Here is a 10,289-nt window from a genome sequence, read left to right as displayed (position 1 = left end):
TAATTTATTGGCATATAGCTGTTGATAAAAGTTTCTAATAATCCTTCCAATTTCATTGGTGTTGGTCGTGACCTCTCCTTTTTCATTCATAATTTTATTGATTTGGGTCCTTTCTCTTTTCTTTTGGATAAGTCTTGCCAGTGGTCTGTCAATTTTATTGATTCTCTCACAGAACCAGCTTCTAGTCCTGTTGATCTGCTCTACTGTACTTCTGGTTTGTAATTCACCGAGTTCTGCTATAATCTTGGTCAACTGCTTCCTCATGAGTGGATTAGACCTGTCCCTCTGTTGCTGTTCCAGCTTCTTGAGGTGAGAGTATAAAAACTGCATTTTAGATTTTTCTATTCTTTTGAATGAGGCTTGGATAGCTATGTATTTCCCCCTTAGGACTGCCTTTGCAGTATCCCATAGGTTTTGGACTGTTGTGTTTTCATTCCCATTGGTCTCCATAAATTGTTTAAATTTATTTTTGATTTCCTGGTTTATCGAGTCATTCCTGAGCAGGATGGTTCTTAGTCTCCAAATGTTTGAGTTTCTTCCAAATTTTTCCTTTTTCCAATTTCAGAGCGTTGTGATCTGAGATTATGCAAGGGATAATTTCAATCTTTTGGTATCAGTTGAGACCTGTTTTGTGTCCCAGAACATGGTCTATTCTTGAGAATGTTCCATGGGCATTAGAATAGAATGAGTATTCTTTGGTTCTGGGGTGTAGTGTTCTATATATATCTATGAGGTCCAACTCATCGAGTATGGCATTTAAAGCCTTTGATTCTTTGCTTAGTTTTTGCCAGGGTATTCTGTCTATTTCTGATAGTGGGGTGTTGAGGTCCCCTACTATTAATGTATTTTTATCTGTAAGTCTCTTTATTCTGGTTAAGAGTTGGCTTGTGTATCTTGCTGCTCCCCTGTTGGGGGCATATATATTTATAATTGTCATATCCACTTGGTGGATACATCCTTTAAGAATAATAGATTGCCCTTCTGTGTCTCTAACTATAGTCTTTAGTTTAAAATCCAATCTATCTGATATGAGAATTGCTACCCCAGCTTTCTTTTGAGGTACATTAATGTGAAAGATGGTACTCCATCCCTTTACTGTCAGCCTGAATGTATCTTTGGGTTCAAAATGAGTCTCTTGTAGACAGCAAGTGGATGGGTCATTTCTTTTTATCCAATCTGCAACCCTGTGGCATTTATGGGAGCATTCAAGCCATTTGCATTGAGAGTGATTATTGAGAGATATGATTTTAATGATGCCATGTTGCCAGTAAGTCTTTGTTTGTATCGGTTGTGACTTTCTGTTCTTTATCGCTCTTGGGGCCATTTTACCTTTATAGAACCCCCCTTAATATCTCCTGTAGGACTGGTTTTGTGGTTACAAAATTGGTTAATGACTGGTGATTCTGGAAGGTTTTTATTTCTCCATCAATGCTGAATGACAGCCTTGCTGGATAAATGATCCTTGGCTGCATGCTTTTCTCTGAAAGAGCTTTAAAAATGCCCCCCCCCCAACCCTTTCTCTCATTCCAGGTCTGTGTAGACAGGTCTGACGTAATTCTGATACCTTTGCCTTGGTACGTGAGAAATTTCTTTGTCCTGGCTGCTTTCAATATTGTATCCTTGGATCTAATATTTGCGAAATGCACTATGACGTGACGTGGCATAGGTTTGTCATGGTTGAGCTTGGGAGGGGTCCTCTCTGCCTCTTGGACACGAATGTTTGTTTCCCTTGCTAGATTAGGGAAGTTTTCAGCTACAATTTGTTCAAATATCTTTTCTAGTCCCCTTTTTTTCTCCACCCCCTCAGGGGTGCCGATGATTCTGACATTGGATCGTTTCATTGAGTCAGTAATCTCCCGTAAACTACATTCGGGGGCATGGATTTTTTTAAGTCCAACTTCTATTTTTGTTTTTTCTTCTACTAACCCATCCTCCAATTCGCTGGTACGTTCCTCTGCCTCATTCACCCGGGCCGTCAGAGCCTCTAGTTTTGACTGCATTTGGATCATAGAATTTTTAATTTCTGCCAGATTCACTCTCATTTCTGCCCTTAGAGATTCTATATTCTCATTAACATTTTCGTTAATACTTTTTTCAAGTCTACACATTATCTTGACCATTGTTACTCTGAATTCCATTTCTGATAATTTGGTTACATCCATATCCATTAGTTCTGTGGCAGAGGCCACAGACTCATTTTCTTTTCTTTGCTGGGGGGTATTTCTCCTTCTCGTCATTCTGATGAGGAGAGGTTGCGGGGTTGTCCAGAGCCCAAATTATTGACTGGGACCCAGGCCGTGCACCCTTGTTCTTTAGGGATCTTAGGGATGTGGGCTTCTTCTTTAAAGATTTTATTTATTTATGTGGCAGAGAGACAACCAGCGAGAGCTGGAACACAAGCAGGTGAGTGGGAGAGGAAGAAGCAGGCTCCCAGCGGAGGAGCCCGATGAGGGACTCCTTTCCGGAATGCCGGGATCACGCCCTGAGCTGAAGACAGACGCTTAATGACTGTGCCACCCAGGCACCCCAGGATGTGGGCTTCTTGATTTTTCAGCCTGACTTCTGGGGGAGGGACCTGCCGCACTGATACTCAGGCATCCCTGTTTGGGTAGAGTCTCTGTGTCCCCTGTGAGGGGGGATGGGGATGGGCACGCTGTGAGCAGGTATTTCCAGGCTTTTGTTCTCTGGCGGCTTTCCCTGGAGGCTTGCTGTGCCTCTTTTGAGAGTCAGAGCAGCAGAGGCCGAATCTCAGCCTCTGTCTCAGAACAGAGGGATTGTGGACTGTTCTCCACTGATGTTCTGGCCACTTAACTCTGTTACTGTTGGTGCTGCTCAGCCCTGCAGCGTCCCGGGATGCACACCCCACACCCGGCGTCCCAGCCCTCACTTCCAGGGCTGGTGCGTCTTTGTCCTTTGTGTTTCTAACACCGCCGGCCGCCAGCAGCTCCCGCGTGCTCCGGAGCTCCTGGTCTCAGTCTGCTTCCAGTGAGCACACCGGAGTTCCGTGAGAAGTCTGGTGGCGCGCGCTCCTAGCTCACGTTCTCTTTCTGCTGTCTCGCGGGTGCCGTCCCCGAGTCTGCCTGCTCCCCTGTGCAGGTGGCTACCAGTTCCCCACACCCGAACGCTGCAGTTCCCTCCCCCTTCCGTTTATCTTCCGATATCTGTGCGCAGTTTCATGGCTCCCCGCTTTGTACCTCACTACTCAGCGCTGGAGATGTTCAATTGTAGGGATCCAGATGTATCTTCCTGCATCTCAGGCTGATTCCGTGGATGTTCAGGCTGGTCTGGTACCTATCCAGCTCGACTCAGGGGACCGGCTAAAAAAGGGGTCCCCTACTCCTCCACTCCTTCTTCTTTGCTGATTTGGATACATGCACGAGGATGTAGTTGACCAAGATTAGAGCAGAAATCAATGAATTAGAAACCAGGAGTACAGTAGAGCAGATCAACAGAACTAGAAGGTGGTTCTTTGAGAGAATCAATAAAATTGGCAAACTACTGGCAAGACTTATCCAAAAGAATAGAGAAAGGACCCAAATTAATAAAATTATGAATGAAAAAGGAGAGGTCAAAACCAACACCAATGAAATTGGAAGGATTATTAGAAACTTTTATCAACAGCTATATGCCAATAAATTAAGCAATCTGGAAGAGATGGAGGCCTTCTTGGAAACCTATAAACTACCAAGACTGAAACAGGAAGAAATTGATTTTTTAAACAGACCAATTAATTATGAAGAGATTGAGTCTGTGATAAACAACCTTCCAAATAGCAAAACTCCAGGCCTGGATGGTTTTCCTGGGGAATTCTACCAAACATTCAAAGAAGAAATAATACCTATTCTCCTAAAGCTATTTCAAAAAATAGAAACAGAAGGAAAGCTACCAAATTCATTCTATGAGGCCAATATTACCTTGATCCCCAAACCAGGCAAAGACCCCTTCAAAAAGGAGTATTACAGACTGAATTCCCTAATGAATTTGGACGCCAAAATTCTCAAGAAGATCCTGGCTAATAGAATCCAACAGTATATTAAAAGGATTATCCATCATGACCAAGTGGGATTCATACCTGGGATGCAAGCGTGGTTCAACCTTTGCAAATCGATCAGCGTGATACATCATATCAACAAGAAAAGACTCAGGAACCGTATGATATTCTCAATTGATGCAGTAAAAGCATTTAACAAAATACAGCATCCTTTCCTGATTAAAACACTTCAGAGTGTAGGAATAGAGGTACATTCCTCAATCTCATAAAAACCATCTATGAAAAACCTACAGCAAATATCATTCTCAATGGGGAAAAGCTGGAAGCCTTTCCCTTAAGATCAGGAACACGACAAGGATGCCCACTCTCACCACTATTATTCAACATAGTACTAGAAGTCCTTGATACAGTCTTTGTTTTATAGTCTATTTTGTCTGATATAAGTATTGTTATCCCAGGGTATCTGGGTGGCTTAGATGGTTAAGCATCTGCCTTCAGCTCAGGTCATGATCTCCAGGTCCCGGGATCAAACCCCAGGTTGGGCTCCCAGCTCAGCAGGGATTCTGCTTCTCCTTCTGCCTCTCCCCCTGCTTGTGCTCTCTCTCTTTCTCTCTCTCAAATGAATAACTAAATATTTTTTAGAAAGTATAACTATCCCAGCCTTTTATTGTTTTTTCAATTTATATGGAATATCTTTTTCCATCCCTTCACCTTCAGTGTGTATATGTCTGTAGGTCTGATGTGAATCACTTATAGGCAGCATATAGATAGGTCTTGCGTTTTTCTCCATTCTGTCACCCTAAGTCTCTTGATTGGAGCACTTAGTCTATTTACAAAGTAAATATTGATAGATATGTGCTTAGTGCCATTCTGTTAATTATTTTCTGGTTGTTTTTGTAGCTATTCTGTTTCTTTCTTCCCTCTTTGTATTTTCCTTGTGATTTGATGACTTTTGTTAGTATTATGTTTGGATTCCTTTCTTTTTATTTTTTGTGTATCTGGTATAGGTTTTTGTTTTGTGGTTATCATGAAGTTTATATATAATATCCTATGTATTTAGCAGTCTATTTTAAGTTGATGGTTGCTTAAGTTCAAACACATTCTAAAAGTACTACATTTTTACTTCTTTCCACACGTTTTATGTATATGATATCATATTTCACCTTTTATTTTGCACATCCCTTAACTAGCTTTTGTAGATAAGATTGATTTTACTACTCTTTTCTTCAGTCTGCATACTAGCTTTATAAGTGATCTACTACCTTTAGTGTATATTTGCTTTTGCCAGTGAAATTTTTTCCTTTTATAATTTTGTTACTTCTATTTATGGCTTTTTTTCTGCTTAAAGTAATTCCTCTAATATTTCTTGTAAGGCCACTTTATGGTGATGAACTCCTTTAACTGGTGTCTGTCTGGGAAGCACTATCTCTCCTTCAATTCTGATGATAACCTTGCAAGGTAGAGTATTTTAGATTGTAGGGTTTTTTTCTTTTTAGCACTTTGACTATATCATGCCACTTTCTTCTGGCCTGCAAAATTTCTGCTGAAAAATCAGCTGGTAGCCTTAGGGGGATTTACCGTGTATGTAACTATTTGCTTTTCTCTTGCTGCTTTTAAGATTCTATATTTTTAATTTTTGATGTTTTAATTTTTTTAACTCTGAGAAATGGTTTATTTTACTTTTTATTACAAAGGCACAGAAGTCATCTGAGACCTCAGATATTAACCTACTGCATACTATGTCACATTGCTGATGTGCAACTTAATATGATTATTAAAGCTTACAGTGTGGTTTTCCAACAATTCATAATAAGTTATAGATTCTTTCTATAAGTAATAATTAAAACAAATAATGGAAATTAAGACCAATATAGGCCTAACAAAAGGGAATTGAAAATTCCTGCAAGGGCAGTTTTGCTTCTTGATAGAAGTACGACTTTAATGGTGAACATCTATTGCTCACACTAGGTACGTTGGACTCAGCTTTGCCAAAGAAACAAGGTAAAATGAGCAACTTCTAACAAGCCTATATATATATATATATATGCAGTACTGAGGTCATTCACTAATTGTTCTATTATTTCATCAGTTTCCAGTCTTCAAAAATACATACTTTATAGGTCAGAAGTTCTGGGTTTGGCTTTGAATACCAAGGTGGAGGCCCCTGCCAGGGCCCAGGTAGGCTCTCCCTGGGTGTCCTCACTGGGGCAGGGCAGCCCCTGATGGATCAGGTCCCACATCAGTGTCTGTGCTGGTGGTCTGTTCCATTCTGTGTTTGTCCTCAGGCAGCCCAGAGCTACTTATGTTCTTATGTACCAGAACAGTCCCTTCCTTCTTTTCTGCCAACACCTCTACCCCCCATCATCCTGAGATAATGAAGCCATTCATTCCCGGGCATAAAAGTCCAAATGGAAGGCTTTCCCTTCCATCCACATAACACAATGGGACACTGAAGGTTATCTGGTTTAGTAGGGTCTGGCTCATGCTTCAGGATGGTGCTCCCCTTAGCCAAGTCCTTGGCTTGGCTCTGTGTCTCACTGCTAAGTTTTCTTTAAAAAATGGATTTTCCTGGGTCAATAGAATTTTAACATCTTCCATTGATGCAGTGATCATTCTTGAGTTAGTAAATGGAGACAATGTGTATATTTCCTCCTATGCTAACTGAAAAGAACAATCAAACTCCTCATCACTGTTATTCCAACACCAGACTTTTATCCCAGTGTTTATAACCTTCATCCTGTCACTATTATTCAGCAGCACATTCCTTGGAGACTATGTAGAGTTGCCTTTTCTTCCCTTCTGTAGTTTGAATTAACAAATTCATCTTAGGGAATGAAAGATCCAGTGCATAGAATTTCTGGATAGGTGGAAATAATGGGCCATCTTCAGGAATAAATACAAATGGATTTTCTTTAAATTCTTCCAAATAACTTCATTTTCTTAGATGAGGAAGGACCACACACTCCATCTTTCTCATTTCCACTGTTCTCTAAATTCTCAATTCTTTCCATTATTTCTGTGTTGTTAATTCTGCTACCTGGTTTACTTTCCAGCTCAGAAGAGTCTGTAGTTTTTCCTTCTGTGAGATTTGCAGGGTTGGACCAGTTTCTCTGGACATGACACATTCACTCTCCAGCTTTGGTGGACATTTATGCCATGGCATTGAAGACTTTTGTATTCATACTGCTACAAAGAGCCCTCCAGTATTTTGATGATGTGGTAGTATTCTAGGACACCACTCTAAGTGCATCCCCTGTAACTTTTCTGGGTCCTTCGGTGAGAACATGGTGGGCCAGATCAGGGTATGTCTGCTGTGAGGACTGTCATCCCACTTTGTAAACCACTGTCCATCTTTCATCATTATCTTCCACTGTATAATTCCAGGGATCCATTTTAGTCCTGGCAGCTCAGAAAACATATCAGCAAGCTTCAAAGCACCTTCACTTTTCTTCCAGTAAAGATGCTATTACTACTTCATCTTCAATGGGGGTTTAGTGAACATATAGAAGACACCAACCTACCACCTTTCACCAGATTCTCAGTGCCTTGCATTGCAATCCACAGCTATAAACCATGCAGCTGCAAGTTATATAAGGTCTTCCACTTTTTCCAAACATCAGTGTTTTTTTTTTCTCATAGGGCCACCTCCACTGCAAGGGACATCACATAAAGTGCAATTATAGAAGAGAATCTCTTTCCTCCTATTTACATCTATTTTGAGTCTGGATATGCTGGACCATTCATGGTTGATCACCAGGAATGCAGAGGCTGCTCAATATTTTGGCCTGATGAATGAGCAGATAGCAACGCTTGTTGTCCTCATTATCATGATGACATACCCCTCAGGAAAAGGGACATTCAGGTCAGCATGTAACATTTCAATTAATTGTGTGGTCTTTGATCCAGGTGCTTCACACATATCTAAGCTCTTATACGGAGAGGGTGAATATTAAGAAACAGTAGTGGAATCATGCAATGGCTTCTTGACAACTGATATTTCCAGATTCAGTTTCACTAACCAGAAACTGGTGAAACTTTCGCAGTTGTGGAGACCTCAAATTTTTCCACTTAAATTTGTGTTCCAGGCAAGTTCTTCTGAATACCAACTCAGGGGCTGTAGAACTTTAACTTTCTGACCTTCCACTTCCAGGTCCTCCAATTTCTTGAAATACTTGTTCAACAGACAGTCTTTTTTGCATGGCTTCTGTAACCAGTAATTCTAAAGTGGCCAGGAGGGGCCCCCTGAGTACTCCCATGACCTGGTCCCATTTGCCTTTGGGCATTCTTGAGCTCCTGGTAGTAGTGCTGGAAGAGCTTGTTCTCCTTGACGATTTGGGGATATCTGCCTTCCCAGCCCACTTTATTGCCCTTCCTGCCATCCTTGGTACCATCCTCTGTGCCCCGATGCTGCTGCCATCCCTGCTGCTGCTGCTGCTGCTGCTGCCGCCACTGCTGCTGGAGCCACCAGCCAGCAATCCCCATGGCCCAAGTGACTGCACACACCCCCACACACTTACAGCCACCTGATATTTTAATTATTATGTGTCTTGGTGTGGACCCCCTTGGGTTCATCTTGTTTGGAGCTTTCTTCGATTTCTGGACCTTGATATCTGTTTCCTTCCCCAGGTTAGGAAAGCTCCCAACTATTATTTCTTCAAATAAATTTTCTGTTCCTCTTTCTCTTCTTCTGGGACCCTTAAAATGTGAATGTTATTGTGCTCAATGTTGCCCTAGAAGTCCCTTAAACTATCATCCATTAAAAAAAATTTGGGGGGGGTCACCTGGGTGGCTCAGTCAGTTAAGTGTTTGTCTCTTGATCTCAGCTCAGGTTTTTATCTCAGGGTTGTGAGTTCAAGCCCCGAGTTGGGCTCCATGTTAGGTGTGGAGGCTACTTAGAAAAAAATTTTTTTCTTTTTGCTTTTCAGCTTGGTTGATTTCCACTGTCCTTTTTCTAAATTTTCTTATTTATTTATTTTTAAAAGTTTTATTTATTTAAGTAATCTTTACACCCAATGTGGGGCTCAAACTTATGACCCCAGATCAAGAGTCACATGCTCCTCCAGCTGAGCCAGCCAGATGCCCCCACTGCTCTATCTTTTAGATTGTTGATCCATTCTTCCGTATCCTCTAATCTGCTGTTGGATCCCTCTAGTTCATTTTAGTTACTGTGGTCTTCAATTCTGATTGGTTCCTTTTTATTTTTTCTCTCTCTTTGTTGAAGTTCTCACTGAATTCAGCCACACTTCTCTCAAGTCTGGTGAGCATCTTTAGGACCATTACTTTGAACTCTATTAGGTAGATTGTTTATCTACATTCTGTTTAGCTCTTTCAGAGGTTTTGTCTTGTTACTTAGTTTTAAATATACTTCTTTGTCTCTATTTTGTCTAACTATGTTTGTTTCTATGTATTTGGTAGTTCAGCTATGTTTCCTGGTCTTGAAAGTAGTGGCCTCATGTAGAAGGCATCTTGTGGGGCCCAGTACTGCAATTCCTCTTGCCACCAGAACAAGGTATTTCAGGAGTGTCTACTGTATGGGCTGTATGTGCCCTCCTGTTGTGACTGGGCTGTAACTGCTGTGAGAATGCTTGTGGGTGCGGCTGGCTTAGAGACCTAACTGTAACTGTTCCAGGTGCACTGGTGAGTGGGGCTGGCCCCCTCACTGGGGCAGGAATCTCCCTGGAAAGGCATCAGATGTGGCCTAGGCTGTCTGCTGGGTTTGGTAGGGCTGTGAGAATGCTTGTGGGTGCGGCTGGCTTAGAGACCTAACTGTAACTGTTCCAGGTGCACTGGTGAGTGGGGCTGGCCCCCTCACTGGGGCAGGAATCTCCCTGGAAAGGCATCAGATGTGGCCTAGGCTGTCTGCTGGGTTTGGTAGGGCAGTAGTCAGTTTGGGGGAACACTGGTCCCAACTTAGACTGCTTGCAGAATATGGCAGGGAAGAAGCCACATTGGAGGGGTACCTTCTGGGACAGGTATGTTGGGTGAGGCAGGTCTACAAGGGAACACTAATGCAGGTTGAGCAGTACTAGTAAAGTAAATGGAAGGTATCAGAACTGGCTCCCACAAGCATCCAGACAGCTAGGCTGAAGGAAAAAAAAGAAAAATGGTGACTGTCAGCACTTCTACTCCCAGAGAAAGTTCCTTCAGATCCCTGCCCCTCTGCACATGTCCTAAAATAAGTCAGTAAATCTTCAGGTATAACCCAGGCTCTTTTCTTTTTTTTTTTTTTTTTCTTAGAGAAAGAGGAAGAGAGAGAGAGCACAAGCAGGGGGAGTGGCAGGCAGAAGGAGGAGAAGGC

General features: G+C 42.0%; 1 pseudogene; it reads right to left on the bottom strand.

The window, feature by feature from the left end:
- Window positions 1-6,190: 6,190 nt before the first annotated feature.
- On the bottom strand, window positions 6,191-8,473 carry LOC113253713 (RNA cytosine C(5)-methyltransferase NSUN2-like; annotated as a pseudogene).
- Between the last annotated feature and the right edge of the window lie 1,816 nt (window positions 8,474-10,289).

The sequence above is a fragment of the Ursus arctos genome, unplaced genomic scaffold (genome assembly GCF_023065955.2).
Source record: "Ursus arctos isolate Adak ecotype North America unplaced genomic scaffold, UrsArc2.0 scaffold_20, whole genome shotgun sequence".
Lineage (NCBI taxonomy): Eukaryota > Metazoa > Chordata > Mammalia > Carnivora > Ursidae > Ursus > Ursus arctos.
The sequence above is the reverse complement of the archived record's forward strand: the minus strand, read 5'-3'. Positions and strand labels throughout refer to the sequence as shown.